The 16,599-nt window shown below is 36.6% G+C and overlaps 1 protein-coding gene across 1 annotated transcript in view; it reads right to left on the bottom strand.

Moving 5' to 3' along the window:
• LOC114024532 (cytochrome P450 2U1) overlaps window positions 1–16,599 on the bottom strand; it is a 47,730-nt gene that overhangs the window by 29,872 nt on the left and 1,259 nt on the right. The window lies entirely within an intron of this gene.

The raw sequence follows: 16,599 nt of genomic DNA, 5'->3' as shown, positions 1-16,599 counted from the left end.
CTCTCTCTCTCTCTCTCTCTCTCTCTCTCTCTCTCTCTCTCCCCCTCCCCCCCTCCTCTCCTTCCATAACAAACATTTTAAAACTTTTACCTGACTTTTTACCTGATTCCACAACTCTCAGGTCTTGAAATTTCAAAGTAATATTTTAAAATTGCTTTGTACCAAATTAAGATTATCTACAAACAGGAAGGTGGTGTGGTGCAGTGGATAGACAGCAGGCCATAGAGCCAGGGACCCAGGTTCCAGTTCCACCATTGATACATGCTGCCTGGGCAACTCTGGGCAACAAGTCTGTGAGACTTGCAGAGAAAGCACTAAGTTGCATTGGTATTTTCCTCACCTCAGAGTTCCCTATGCCAGTGAAAGAACAGGACCAGACTCTATACTCTTTGCAAATTACCCCGGCACACTTAATTTAAGCCTTTTTCTTTGGGGGAAAAAAAGGCAAATAAATTGACTGAGCTTATGAACCAACCTATACTTATTTGTCATGATTTTTTTAAATTGTTCAGTTTCTTTTTTTTTATACTAAGTAATGGGGATCATTGTATAAAAGATTAAGAGGAAATAATAACAAGTGTTTGCAAGGTAGGTACCTTGTCTAGAAGGATTGGAACAGCTTTATTCCTAGGACAGGCCATACAGTAAGAACCAGTAATCTACCCAGATCTTTTCTAACCATAAATTTCTTCAACTATCTCCCATCTAATGGAACAACAACACAAATTATTAAGCAATGCTTCCTGGTGAAGTAAAAAGAAAGATTTATCCCCTGAGGAACCCCTCTGGGTCCCTGATCATTGACATATTAAAAATCAATGACTTTTAAAACGTCTTTTTTTCTACAAGAACTTAAAATTATTTAAATAACCAGATGCCAACGTCAAAATGAAACTAACTGCTAACCAAGGAAATACGCACAGTCAGCATTCTGGTATTCAGGACCTCCTGACAGTCTTTTTGGTTTTGGTCAGGGCCTGAGATTTCCTCAGAGCAGGGGACTCCCAGTGTGGAAACCCCTTCTACTGAGGCAGATCAGCCACTATCTATAGTATGAGAGAGCTCTGCCTAGGACACCAAGAGGTCAAATGGCTTGGGCCCATACTTACACGCCAATATGGGTCTGATGCAAGGCTCAGACCAAGGCTTGGCTCTGCTGCCTACCCTGACATTTCTGACAAATTTAAAAAACATTTTTTTAATCTCTACTGCTCTCTGCACTCCCTACTTCCCCACCCCATCTGAAGTTCTTTTCCTGAGAGGAGACTAATGTCACGGATGAGAGAGAGGGCAAGGAACCCTAGCTCTACACGATAGCAGTTTGTGGAACTCCAGTCCAATTCAACAAATATTTACTGTCTACTAAGGCAATGCACAAGTTCCAAGGGTCACAAAAAGAATGAAATGACGTTGTTTCTGACCTCCAAAGCCTTACAATTTAGTAGGAGATTATGCATATAAAATAATGATAGCATTTACATAGCTCTTTAAAGTTTGTAAAGTGCTTTATAAAATTTTTCTCATTTTTTCTCACATCAGCTCTGAGAGGTTGGTGTTATTATTCCCATTTTACACACGAATAAACCAATACTTGTCTTCAAAAAAAGCTGTTGCTGTCTCCTGTCAGCTATTTCTTCAAATGGGTTCTACATTTGAGCCATGGATAGAAGTTGGAGAACCCAGGTTCAAATCCCATTCTCCCACTTACCTCCTGGATGAGACATTTTGGGGAGAAGTCACCCACCCTTTCTGGGTCATTGCTTCTTCATCTGTACGCTGAGGGGATTAGACCTCAATGCTTCCCTTCCCTTCCCTTTTCTTCCCTTTTCATCCCTTCCTTTCCCTTCCCTTCCTTCCCTTCCCTTCCCTTTCCTTTCCTTTCCCTTCCCTTCCTTTCCCTTCCCTTCCTTTCCCTTCCTTTCCTTTCCTTTCCTTTCCTTTCCTTTCCTTTCCTTTCCTTTCCTTTCCCTTCCCTTCCCTTCCTTTCCCTTTCCTTTCCTTTTTCCTTTCCTTTCCTTTCCTTTTTCCTTTCCTTTCCTTTTTCCTTTCCTTTCCTTTTCCTTTCCTTTTTCCTTTCCTTTTCTTTTTCCTTTCTTTTCCTTTCCTTTTTCCTTTCCTTTCCTTTCCTTTCCTTTTTCTTTTCCTTTCCTTTTTCCTTTCCCCTTTCCTTTCCCTTCCTTTCCTTTCCTTTCCTTTTCCTTTCCTTTCCTTTTTCCTTTCCTTTCATTTCCTTTTTCCTTTCCTTTCCTTTCCTTTTTCCTTTCCTTTCCTTTTTCTTTTCCTTTCCTTTTTCCTTTCCTTTCCTTTTTCCTTTCCTTTTTCCTTTCCTTTCCTTTTTCCTTTCCTTTCCTTTTTCTTTTCCTTTCCTTTTTCCTTTCCCCTTTCCTTTCCCTTCCTTTCCCTTCCTTTCCTTTCCTTTCCTTTCCATTTCTTCCCTTTCCTTTTTTCCCCTTCCCTTCCCTTCCCTTCATTTTCCTTCCCTTCCTAAATCTAAGATCCTATTTCTCCTTAGTATTTCAAAGTAGTCACAAAAGAATTTGGCCAAACATTTCAGGAGTAAAAGAAATGCCATCAGTTCCCTGGCTACATGAGCACAATTACTACAGCTGTTGTTGTTGTTATTGTTGGTGATGGTGGTAGTGGTGGTGGTGGTCCTTTGTTTTTGAAGAGGACCAGTGACATTACAAAGGTGATGTCTTGACTTGCCCGTGAATTGGATTTAAGTGAGGGGGAGTTGTGCAGAGTCATCATCCTCACTCTCTCTTCCTGAGTCATCGAAGTCCAGTGGCAGGACAAAAGTCAAGATGACTGGTGATGGTCCAGGATGCAGTGGACTACCTTGGCAGGCGCTGTGGAACACTTAAGAGTTTGGTCAGGTGAATTTGAAAGGAACAGTCTAACGTGTGTGTGTGTGTGTGTGTGTGTGTGTGTGTGTGTGGTGTGTGTGTGTGGTGGGTGAACAGTTGGAAAGGAGGGATTCAGTTCATTCCAATTCAATTTTTAAAACCTTTGTGAAATGCCTACTGTGTGCAAGATGAAAAAGGGACTAACTGGAACCACAGAGTTTTAAAACAGGAAGGGACTTTGTAGATCTTGTCTAACCTTTTCATTTTACAACTGAAGTGGCGGGGGAAATTACCCAAGGTTGTACAGATGATCTGTAGCAGAGAATAGACTGGAACATATAACATCTAATTCTTAATCTAATGTTCATTCCCCTTATAAATAGCTATTGTTGTAGTTTGTCCTTTGTTCTCGAAGAGGACCATGACATCAGGCAGATGATGCCACGACTTGCAAGTGAATTGGATTTAAGTGAGGGAGGGTTGTGCAAGACCACCAGCCTCACTTTCTCCTCTGGAGCCATCTGGGTGCAGTGGCCAGATATTGATCAGGACGACTGGAGATGGTTCCCAAATAGCTATCACTGTCCATAAGAAGATAGAAAAGTCAGTTGAAGATCATTAGGTTTGAATATGGCTGAATGAAAATAATGCTTTGGCATAGCTGGATAGCCAGGGGATACTGCTATTATGTTGCCATATTCTAAAATCCTAATTTCTCAAATAGGGAAGCTAGGTGGCACAGTGGATTGAGTGCTGCACTGGGGGTCAGGAAGACTCCTCTTCTGGAGTTCAAATCTGGCTTCAGACACTTACTAGCTGTGTGACCCCAGGAAAATTACTTAACCCTATTTGCCTCAGTTTGCTCATCTGTAAAATGAGCTGGAGAAGGAAATGACAAGGAAGACCCAGGTTCAAGTGTGACACATTCTTTTTTTTTTTTTTTTTTGGTTAGGCAATGGGGTTAAGTGACTTGCCCAAGGTCACACAGCTAGTGAGTGTTACGTGTCTGAGGCCAAATTTGAACTCAAGTGCACCTGAATCCAGGGCCACTGCTCTATCCACTGCACCACCTAGCTGCCCCAAGTGTGACACATTCTTGATGTGTGACCCTGGGCAAGTCAGTACTTTAGGCAGTTCTCTAAGACTGTAAATTGCCAATTTTGCATTAATAGAATTCCTCACCAGGAGCTTCTTATACCATGAAGCCACAAGTTCAGGCCCTATCCTTATTGCATACTAATTACAGACAGGTAATAAGATCATTTTGTATGGCATTTTTGTTAGCAGAGATCATTTTAAATGCAGAGTTCTTCTTCCTTTTGCATTAACACAGCAGCTTCTGAGCTTTTGGAGGTCAGGGACCCTATCTAATAGTTCTTTGAGTCTCCTACAAACACATCCAAGCACTCAAATATTTGTTGCTTGATTCCAGGGATGAAATCTAACCTTTTCCAATAACTAGTTTCCAACTCTTGAAAGATTAATTACATTAATCCACTTCATTCTTAAAGTCATAGTTTGACTAGTGAAAATAATTTGGCATGTTTTACCATCTTTATCGTTTAAATGTATTTTTATTTATTTTGTTAAATTTTCCCAATTATATGTAACAAACATTTAACTATCTTTTTTTTTTTAAATTTTGAGTTCAAAATTCTCTCTCCCTTCCCCTTCCTAGAGAAGGCAAGCAATTTGATATCAATGAAACATATGAAGTCATGCAAAATATATTTCCATATTAAATGTTGCAAAAGAAAACAGACAAAAATAAAACAAGAAAAATAAAGTAAAAAACATATGCCTCCATCTGCATTCAGAGTTCATCAGTTCTCTCTCTGGAGATGGATAACATTTTTTATCATGAGTCCTTTGGAATTATCTTGGTTCACTGTCTTGATAAGAGTAACTAAGTCTTTCATAGTTGATCATCCTTACAATATTGCTTTTACTGTGTACAATGTTCTCCTGGTTCTGCTCACTTTACTTTGCATCAGTTCATATAAATCTTCCCAGGTTTTTCTGAAACCATCCTGCTCATCATTTCTTATATTTTTTATTTTATTCTTATATTCATTTCTTATGGTATCAGTCATATACCACAACTTGTTCAGCCATTCCCTAATTGATGTACATCCCCTTAATTTCCAATTCTTTGCTACCATAAAAGAGCTACTATATTTTGTACAAATAAGTCTTTTTCCTTTCTTTGATCTCTTTGGGATATAGATCTTGTAATGGTTTTGCTGGGTCAAAGGGTATGCAGAGTTTTATAGCCCTTTGGGCATAGTTCCAAATTGTTTTCTAGAATGGTTGAACCAGTTCACAACTCCACCAACAGTGCATGAGTGTCCCAATTTTTCCACATCCCCTTCAGTGTTTGTCATTTTTCTTTTCTATCATGTTAGCCAATGTGACAGGTATGAGGTAGTATCTCAGAGTTGTTAGAATTTTTATTTCTCTAATCAGTGGTGATTTGGAGCACTTTTTCATTAATAGCTTTGGTTTCTTCTTCTGAGAGTTGCATGTCCATATCCTTTGACCACTTATTAATTGGGGAATCACTCTTATTTTTTTTTATAAATTTGGCTCAGTTCCCTATATATTTGAGAAATGAGGCCTTTATCAAAAAAACTTGCCATAAAATTTCCCCCAGTTTCCTGTTTTTCTTCTAATTTTGGCTGCATTCATTTTATTTGTGAAAAAGCCCTATAATTTCATGCAATCAAATATATTTTACTTCCTGTAATCTCCATTCTCTCTCTTTGGTCATAAACCATCCATAAATTGACAAGTACATTTTTCCATGCTCCCCTAGTTTACTTTATGATGTCACCCTTTATGTCCAAATCATTTATCCATTTTGACCTTATCTTGATAGTATGAGATGTTGATTGATACCCAGTTTTTGCTAAACTGCTTTCCAGTTTACCCAGCAATTTTTGTCAATTGTTCTTACCCCCAAAGCTTGGATCCAAAGAACCCAACCCAAAAGTTTATCAAACCCTAGATTTTTATGGTCATTTGACCACTGTGTACTGTGTACCTAATCTATTCCACTGATCCACCATTTCATTTCTTAGACAGTACCAAATTGGTTTTGGTGATTACTGCTTTGAATATAGTTTGAAATCTGGAATTGCTAGGCTACCTTCCTTCACATTTTTTTCATTGATATTTCCTTTGTTCTTCCAGATGAATTTTGTTACTATTTTTTCTAGCTCTGTACAATTATTCATTGGTTGTTTGATTGGTACAGCACCAAATAAGTAAATTAACTTAGGTAGAATTGTAGTTTTTATTATATTGGCTCAGCTCACCCATGAGCGATTAATATTTCTCCAATCATTTAGATGTCTTTTTTTGTGTGAAATGTAATTGTGTTCTTATTTTCCCTAGGTTTGTATTGGCAGGTGGACTCCCTAGTACATTATGTTTATTTATTTAGATAGAATTTATCTATCTGTTTCTATTGAGTTTGGTGGTAGTATATAGAAATGCTGATGATTCATATGGGTTTATTTTATATCCTGCAACTTTGCTGAAGTTAATTGTTTTAACTAGTTTTTTAGTTGATTCTCTATTGTTCTGTAAGTATAACATCATATCATTTGCAAAGATTAGTAGTTTTGTTTTCTCCTTGCCTATTTTTCTTCCAATGTTGAATAATAGTGGTGATAATGGATGTCCTTGCTTCACCCCGAATCTTACTGGGAAGGCTTCAAATTTATCCCCATTATAGAAAATGATTGCTCTTGATTTCAGATAGATACTATTTATCATTTTAAGAAACAGTCTCATTATTCCTATGTTTTTCTAGTTTTTCCCCCCCAAAGGACTGGGTGTTGTATTTTGTCAAAGATTTTTCTGAATCTATTACTATATAATCATATGGTTTTTGTTATTTTTGTTATGGATATGGTCAGTTATGCTGATTGTTTTCATAACATTCCTGTATAAATCCCACCTGGTCATAGTGTATGATATTTGTGATATATGGTATAATCTCCATGCTAGTATTTTATCTAAAATTTTTGCATCGATATTAAGGAAATTGGTCTATAGCTTTCTGTCTCTGTTTTTGCTCTGTCTGGTTTAGGTATCAAAACCATATTTGTGTCATAAAATAAATTTAATAGAACTCTTTTGTCTATTTTTAATTAGTTTACATAGTATTGGGATTAATTGTTCCTTAAATGTTTGGTAGAATTAATTTGTAAATCCATCTGGGCCTGGGAGTTTTTTCTTAGGGAGCTCATTGATGGCTTATTCAATTTCTCTTTCTAAGATGGGGTTAAGTATTCTATTTCCTCTACTGTTAATCTGGGCAGTTTAAATTTTGTAGCTATTCATCCATTTCACTTAGATTGTCAGTTTTATTGGCATATAAATGGCCAAAATAACTCCTAATAATTGCTTTAATTTCATCTTCATTGGTGGTGCATTCATCCTTTTCATTCTTGATACTAATAATTTTGATTTTCTTCTTTTTAAATCAAATTAAGTGAAGGTTTATCCATTTTATTGGTTTTTTTATAAAACTAGCTTGCAGTTTTACTTATTAGTTCAATGGTTGTTTTTTGTTTTTTACTTTCAAATTTATTAATATCTGCTTTAATTTTCAGGATTTCCACTTTGATGTTTAATTGGGGATTTTTAAATTTATACTTTTGATAGTTTTTTTTTTTGGTTGAATGCCCAATTAATTGATCTGCTCTTTCTCTCTTTTATTGATGTATGCATTTAGAGATATAAATTTTCCCCCAAGTACTGCTTTGGCTTAAACTGACAGTCTAAGTGAAATGGATGAATGGTTACAGAAATTTTAAATTTAAAAATTTAAAAATTTTGTAATGTTGTCTCCTTGTTGTCATTCCCTTTAGGTAAATTATTTATTGTTTCTATGATTTGATCCTTGACCCACTCATTCTTTAGGATTAGATTATGTAGTTTCCAATTAATATTTAATCTATGCTTCTGTGGCCCTTTATTGAATGTAATTTTATTGTATCATGGTCTGAAAAGGGTGCATTTAATGTTTCTGCTTTTCTGCATTTGGTTGTGAGATTTTTAGGCCTATAATGTTCCTGAGAGTTTTCATTTTGGGATCTGTTTCAGATGGTGATTGGTGGATTCTTTTGATTTCTATTTTACCCTTTGGTTCTAGGGTATCAGGAGCAGTTTTCCTCAATAATTTCTTGAAATATATCTACGCTTTTTCTTTGATCATGGCTTTCAGACAGCCCAATAATTCTTAAATTTTGTCTCCTCAATCTATTTTCTAGGCTAGCTGTTTTTTCGATGAGAAATTTCACATTCTTCTTTTTTGTTCATTTTTTGACTTTGTTTTATTGTTTCTTGATGTCTTGTAGAGTCATCAGCTTCCACTTGCCCAATTCTAGTTTTTAAGGAATTATTTTCTTCGGTGAATTTTTGTACCTCTTTTTCCATTTGGCCAATTCTGCTTTTTAAGGTGTTATTTTTTTCAGTATTTTTGGTGCCTCTTTTACCAAGCTATTAATTGTTTTCATTATTTTCTGCCTTTGCTTTCATTTATTTACCTAATTTTTCCTCTACCACTCTTATTTTGAAAATTATTCTTTAGCTCTCCTAGGAATTTTTGTTTGGCTTGTATCCAATTCATATTGTTTCCCTTTGAGGCTTTGCTTGTAGCTGTTTTGACTTCAACGTCTTCTTTTGAGTTTTTGTCTTGCTCTTCCCTGCCACCTTAGTAGCTTTTTATGGTCAGCTTATTTTTTTTGTTATTTGTTCATTTTTTCACCCTATTTTAAAATTTTGAACTTTATGTTCATGTTGGGCTCTGTTTCCAATGTGTGGGCAGGAGGGACACTGTCCCAAGCTTCAGGCTTTTTAGCACTGCTGTTTTCAGAACTAGTTCTGGGGGTTTGAAAGTTTTTGGTGCTTCCAAAGTGGTGTGATCTGGGGAGAGGTGTTGTCACTGCTTTCCTGGTTTGCACTCTGGTCCTTACCTAGGAAGGGCCCCTAATCTCTTGGGATTTAAATTGATACTGCTCATCAGGGCCCCCGCTCCCTCGGAACCAAAAGTAATACTGTTCCTTAAGGTCTCTGATCCCTAGTGACCAAAAGTGATACTGCCCCTCAGGGCTTTCACTCTGTCTTAACCAAAAGTGCTCCTGTCTGCCCTTGAGTTGTGAACCCAGAAGTGGACAATGGACAATGGAGCTGCCAAACAGCATCTGGTCCTGCATTCAGTGCTAACACAGAGGTCCCCTATAATTTCTTTCTGACCTGTTGCCAGGTCCCCTTACCATCCCTGGCTTGAGAACTCATGAAGGTGCGACTGGTTCCGTGGCCACCCTCTAAGCCCGCTGCTGGTGTGTCATCCACATGGGATGAATTCAGGTTGGCCTCCAAACCCTTGTCACACACAGATTTCTCTTTTCAACCTCCTAAGTTGTCTTGGTCTAGAAAAATATCTTGGTCTCACCTTTTGTTGACTCTATCCCTCCAGGATTTGATCTGAGGCATTAATTTTAAAGTTGTTTAGAGGGAAATGTTGGGAGAATTCAGCTGCCTGCTTTCTCTACTCTGTCATCTTGGCTTCCCTGATCTACCACCTTTATTTTTAGAGGTATAATGGAGATGTAATTTCAACACAGAAGCTATAATTAATGTATATCATAGTAATTTCTCCCAAATAAATTCTTCACAATGTTTCCTTGTACTGTGGAGATGACCCCAGATTCTTTTGTTGTTGTTTTTGTTTTTGTTTCTGCGAGGCAATTAGGGTTAAGTGACTTGCCCAGGGTCACATAGCTAGTGAGTATCATGTGTTTGAGGCCATATTTGAACTCAGGTCCTCCTGACTCCAGGGCCGGTGCTCTATCCACTGTGCCACCTAGCTGCCCCATGACCCTAGATTCTTAAAGGCAATGTCAATAGAGTGGAACCTGGGGAATTATGCCAACTTGGAAAGGTATCAATTATAGGTCTGTCATCTTTTAAAAAATTTTTTTTCAATTATCAAGCATTTGTTTTTTTTCTCCCACCTTTCCCTTCCCTCCTTACTGGGGGAGGGAACAATAATAAGACAAAAAAGCATAGTCCAAGAAAAAAAATATCTCTATAATATTGGTCATGTTTTAAATGTATATCTCATTCTATACCTTGTATCTATAACCTCTCTGTCAGGTGGTTAGCATTGGTTAGCATGCTTCATTCTTAATTCTCTGTAATCACAGTTGATGATTGCTTTGATCAGAGTTCTTAAGTCCTTCAAAGTAAGTTTTACAATGTTGATTTCATAAAATATATTGTTCTCCTGGTTCTCACTTCACTCTGGACTTAGTTTATTGTTTCTTGATGTCTCATGGAGTCATTAGCTTCAATTTGCCCAATTCTGATTTTTAAGGAATTATTCTCATTAGTGAATTTTTGTATCTCTTTTTCCATTTGGCCATAAGGTGATACTAGTCTTCCTAAATTTCCCTGAAACAACCTCTTTCTTCATTTCTTATAGCACAACAGTATTCCATTACATTTATATATGATAACTAGTTGGCTAGTCCTCAATCGATAAGGACCCCCTTAATTTCCAGTTCTTTGACATCATTAAAAGGGCTGCTACAAATATTTTTGCATAAGTAGGGCCTTCTCTTTTTTAATTCTCTTTGGGGTATGTCTAACAATAACATTACTGGGTCAAGGGGTATGTACAGTTTAGTAATTTGGTGGGCTTAATTCCAAATTGCTCTTTGGAAGGCCTGGATCAATTAACTTACAGTTCCACCAACAGGGCATTAATGTGTTTGTTCTCTTGAAGCCCCTCCAACATTTTGCAACTTTGCTAATCTAAAGGGTGTGAGATGGAATCTCAGAGTTACTTTAATTTGGATTTTTCCAATTGCTGATGACTTGGAACATTTTTTAATGGCTATAGATGGCTTGGTTTTCTTCCCTTGAGAATGGCTTGTTCATATCCTTTAACAATTTACAAATTATGAAATGGCTCTTATTCTTATGCATTTATTATACATTTATTCCTTATTTATCTTGGAAATGAGACCTTTATCAGAGAAACTTGCTGCAGAGACTTTTTCTTGTGTTAACTACTTCCCTTTTAATTTTTGCTGCATTGCCTTTGTTTATGTAAAACCTTTTTAAAATTGTGTGATAAAACCGTACATTTTATCTTCTGTGATCTTCTGTATTCCTTGTTTGGTCATAAATATGAAAGGTAATTTCTTACTTGTTCCTCTAATTTGTTTATGAGGTGATCTTTTATATCTAGGTCGTATTTATCTTTTGAGGACCAGCTTGCCTAAGTTGAGAGGGATTCATCACTATGAAGTGATCATATTTTTTTCTGCTCCAGAAATTCAAATACCATCCTCTAAGGTTTGGAAGGAGTTGTAATCTGCCTCAATAAATAGAATATCTACAAGTCCTACACCAATGAAATCAGATCCCTTAAGTATTGAAATGAAACAGTAATTTTATAATCTATTTGGGTAGCTAAGGACTTTTTTTTTTAAAAAAAGATATACAACCTTCAACCTTCTTCAGATTGATGCTTTTATTCCTTTCTTTCAGAGAGAAAGAGTATGACATAGTGGACAGAAAGCTGGTCTTTAAGTCAAGAAGACCTAGGTTCAAATCCCACCTCTGACACATACTTGATGTATAACCCTGGAGCAAATCACTCAAACTCTTACTACCTAAGCAACTAAGACTTTAAGTTGCCAGAAAAAGTGCCAAATTGCTTTGGTAGAAGGAGTTTCCTTATCTGGGAGTTCCCCATTTCATTGAAATCATGGGTCCAGTTTCTTACCCTATTCCTTTCTTTCAATAGTTCCTTCCATGAGAATAAAAATAATAGCTAAAATAACAGAATAAAAATAATAACATTTATATGGTAATTTACCAGTTGTTTTACATACATCTCATTTGACAGTAGAAATGAGAAGTCCAAGACTTGTAGATTATCTAGGAACCTCAAACCCACAGATAATGAATAATTTCTTCACGAAGAAAGTCTGGAGGCATTAGGTATATTGAACATTATTATAAAAAGCTGAAATTGATTATATTTTAATGGACAGAAAAATAACTGGTTAAAGGTATGGAAATCATCCCCAAATATTGCTGTTTGTGTATAATAACACTGCCAACAAAGATGAAAACCAGTATCAAACTAGAAGAATAAAAATGAGACAATCTTGAGAACTCCAACTTGACTTATTTGAACAAGCTCTTGACCACAACAACAACAACAAAAAAAAGGGAAATGAATACATTTAGATTATTATTCCCATTTCTGAAGGAAGTTTAACCAATGTAAATCAATCAACATAACAGAGAGACCAAAAGAGGCTGGAAATTACCTTAGCCAGCAAATATTTGGTTTCCTTGCCAAGAGGGGAGGTATGGCAGCCCAGGGCAAAATGGTTTAGAATATAAACTCATTTGTAAGATCTTATAGAGAAATTTGTGGAATATGATGAAAAATGCTGCTTCCAAAAATTGTGAGAAACCGTGGAAGGCAAAATTAGTTTAAAGATAGGCTGGCAAGAGACCCCCTAACAAAGCCATTCCAAAGCATCCAGGTAGCCCAGCGGTTAAAACATTGGGACTAGAGTTAGGAAGACTTGAGTTCTTTGTTTCCCCTATTTTTATTAAATTTTATGTATTTTATTATGAACTTAAGGAACAGGCATTTCCATAATATAGTAGAATAGAAAAAAAGATGATTGCACATGAAACTGCAAATCTATTATGTACAACTTGCTATTCCTTTTAAATATATAATAAAGTTATCATGTAACTTTCATTTTTTTCCCTTTTTTTCTCACCCCACTTTGGAAATGGCCACACACACACATACACACACACACACACACACACACACGTGTGTGTGTGTGTGTATGTGAAATCATTCTATACATACTTCTATTTATTGGTTCTTTCTCTAGATGCAGATAGCATCTTCCTTCATAGGTCCCTTGTAGTTAATTTGGATAGTTAGTTAGTTATTGCTGTAAATTGTGGGGTATAAAATGAATAATTTTGATTATGTTAAATTAAAAAGGTTTTGTGCAAATGGAAACAAATGTAGCCAAGATCAGAAGGAAAGCAGAAAATGGGGGGAGGGGTAGATTATAGACATTTTCTCAGATAAAGGTCTCATATCTAAAATATATAAAGAATTTCATCAAATCTATAAGAATATAAGTCATTCTCTAATTGATAAATGGTCAAAGCATATGAATAGGCAGTTGTCTGATGAAGAAATCAAAATAGTTTATAATCATATGGAAAAAAATGACCTAAATCATTATGATTAGGGAAATGCAAATTAAAACAAACTTGAGATATCATTTTACACCTGTCAGATTGGGTAAAATGATTGAAAGGGAAAGTTACAAATGCTGAAGGAAGCCTTGAGTTTAAATCCAGCTTCAGACACTTACTAGTGGTGTGATCCTGGTCAAGTCTCTTACCCCCTCCCTCAGTTTCCTCAGGTGTAAAATGAGGATGATAATAGTACCTCCCTCCCAGAGTTATTGTGAGGATCAAATGAGATAATAATTGTAAAGCACTTAGCACTGGACTTGGCAAATAGTAAGCACTATGTCAATGTTAACTGTAAGGACATTTAAGGATAAAACTGGAACTATAATAAGAAACATTTTTGTTCATCTTAAAAAGCACTTAATGCATGTTACATCTCATAGCATATCACCTCTTAGGACTGAAGATGAATCCTAATGTTTTCAGACTATAAAATCTTCTCTTCTCTGGATCATTTTGTAGCCCTGCTCTAGGTAATCTCCATTTATATTGTTTATAGTGCCTGGCACATTTGTTCTTGTTCAGTCATTCAGTCGTGTCTGACTCTTTGTGACCCCATGGACCCTATTGTCCATGAGGTTTTCTTGGCAAAGATACTGGAGTGGTTTGCCATTTCTTTCTCCAGTGGATTAGACAAACAGAGGTTAAGTGATTTGTCCAGTTCATGAATCTACCAAGTGTCCAAGGCTGAATTTGAATTTCCTGACTCCAGGCCCACTACCCTATCATCCACTGAGCCATCTAGCTGCCTTGATTAGCAGATAGTAAGGGCTTAATAAATGCGGGTTGACTGACTTCAAGAATGTGTATTGTCATCAGCAAACAGTCTATAATGTTACCTAGATCTCTTTCCTGAGGCAAAATAGATCAGTTCTTATTTTTCCCCTAAATATTTCGCTTGCTTATGATGAAGTTCTTCCACTTTTGCCCCCTTTACACAGAGTAAGATTTTCCTCCAGCAATTAATTTCACGTTCCATATCTTGGCATTGACTGGATACCTGAAAATATCACTGTGCAATTCTTCTAATTTATAGAAATGTCAAATGAGACCAGTTCCCATCACAAATATCTGAAAGAAAATGTAATCCACATTCCAAAACAAGTGCCTGTTTGTTCCTTCCCTTTTCTCTTATTTCTGAGCAAGTCCTCTAGTTGTAAAAAAAAAAAAAAAAAAAAAAAACCCAAAAAAAACCCCAGAAACAAAAACAAAACAAAACAAAACAAAAACATGCCTCCACCCTAATGTTCCAATTTTTAATAGTCTTTGCTTTCATCATCTTCAAATTAAATTTGTATTCCAGGATTTTACAGATCTTTTAAATACATCTCTTATTTCTTCACTGTCAGATCAAATGCAAATATTTAATTATTTAGAACTCACTATTTTCCTATTATCAGTCAGATTTGGATCCATATCTCCTCCTTTGCTTTCAATAGCTAAGCAACATCATTTTCAAATGCCCAATTCAGCTTAGCTGGGTGTGCATTTTCCCATTCTTTCTTATGTATTGAAATAGTCTCAAATTCTTTTTATTGAATTTTATTTTTTTCAATTCACAAAAATCCATTTTCTGAATGGACACCCCTACCTTATTCTAATGAAACATTTATCTCCTTACCAATCCTCTTGTCAATAATAATAATAGCTAGAATTTGTATAGCACCCCTTATGGGTCAGGCACCGTGCCTGGCACAGTGCTTAACAGATATTATTTCATTTATTCTCACAATAACCCTGGGAAATAGGTGCTATTATTATCCCCATTTTATAGTTGAGGCAATTGGGGAAAACAAAGGTTAAATGACAGTCAATGGAGAACTTATAACCCTGATATCTTGCATCTTTGTATTTCTAGTAAATCAATCAATAAACATTTATTAAGCACCTACTATGTGCCAGGCACTGTGCTAAGTGAAGATGTTAAGAGGGACTTTATACATAAAAGATTTAAAAAATAAATGTTTAGTGCTGCTGGCCTTTCTTTTCTTTCCCAAATTCGTGAGATTCTGAGCTAAAGCTAGAAGGTTATCTTAGAGGTTCTAGTCCAAGCCCCTCATTTTATAAATTAGGAAACTAACATCCAGAGAAGTTAAGCTATTTGCCTAAGATCATACAAGTTAAATAAATTGCAGATCTAGAATCCTAACCTAGGCCCTTTGACTACAAATCCAGGGATATTTCCACTTTACCACACCAATGGTCTGCTTCAAGATGAAGTTCATGATTTAGGAAGTAACTCCTTCATCCAGCTCTCAAGTTTTCTCTCCCCCTCCCACTCCCCCTCCCCACTCCCCCTCCATTCTTTCCCTCCCCACCCCCAAGCAGCTACTTTTGATTTCCCCAAAGACTTTCAGATCGCCTCTCATTGGGGTAGTATTAGCTGAGGATAAAACACAAATTTCAATGCTCACAGGACAAGATTACTAACCCAAGAGGAAATGTTACAGCCAAATGGAGATCAATAGGAAAAGGGTTTTTGGGATGCTGCTGGTGCCACAAAATGTGGCCCTGATTCAACAGTTTTCGGATTTAAAAGCTGAGCTGGACTGCAAATCCAGGGTCAAGAAACTTGCTTTATATGGGACAAGTAAAAGGTCCAAGCTAGGGATAAGAAGACTTTTTAAGGACAATACCTGGCACATAGTAGATGCTTAATGTTTATTGACTAACTGGAAAAAAAAAATATGAAACCCAGAAAGGAGTTTGTGATCAGGAATAAAAGTTATCTCCTGTAGCCAGGAGCTGTAAGCCATTTTCCAATGAGTCCCAAAGCTGCTTCAAGTCAGTTTTATATTTTTTGAACTCCTCAATGCTTCTGTTACCATTGTTACCTATGGACACGTATGCAAACTTAACTGGTTATGCTTTTAACAAACAGGACCGGAATAGAAAAGCTTTTTAAGTTTGCCACCTGTTTTTACAATTTCTTACCCAGAAGCAGAAGGAAAATAGACTATGTCCTTTAACCGTCTATGGACACCTGTACTCACTAACTGAACATGGCCTATTTGCACTCAAGAATATTTCACATGAGCACTTCTTCCTGTGGTTTTATTGGTATTTCTATGCAGATCAGCACCTGCTCTACCACCTACCAATTCATAGAGGGCCACCTGGCACACATACCCAGTGATGTCTCCAAAGTCACACAGACTCTATGTGCCAGAAGTGAGACCTGAACCCAGGTCTTCCTGGTTCTAAAGCCAGCTCCCTATATTCACTTTACTAGATTGGCATTCCAGATAAATTTATAAAAATGACTCAACATGAAGGATTTTTTTTGTTGGGGGGGGGGTTTGAAGAGTTTCAGAAAGTGCCAGTTCTGCTGAAAATGGGTAAGAGGAGTGTTTACACTGTTGGAGCAGGGATTGAATGAGTTTCCTCTACTTCCTTCACCATCCCTACAACTTTCCAACCAGTT

Source organism: Vombatus ursinus, unplaced genomic scaffold, assembly GCF_900497805.2.
Source record: "Vombatus ursinus unplaced genomic scaffold, bare-nosed wombat genome assembly UNPS02014821.1, whole genome shotgun sequence".
Lineage (NCBI taxonomy): Eukaryota > Metazoa > Chordata > Mammalia > Diprotodontia > Vombatidae > Vombatus > Vombatus ursinus.
Note: the sequence above shows the minus strand (reverse complement) of the source record. Positions and strands in the feature narration are given on the sequence as shown.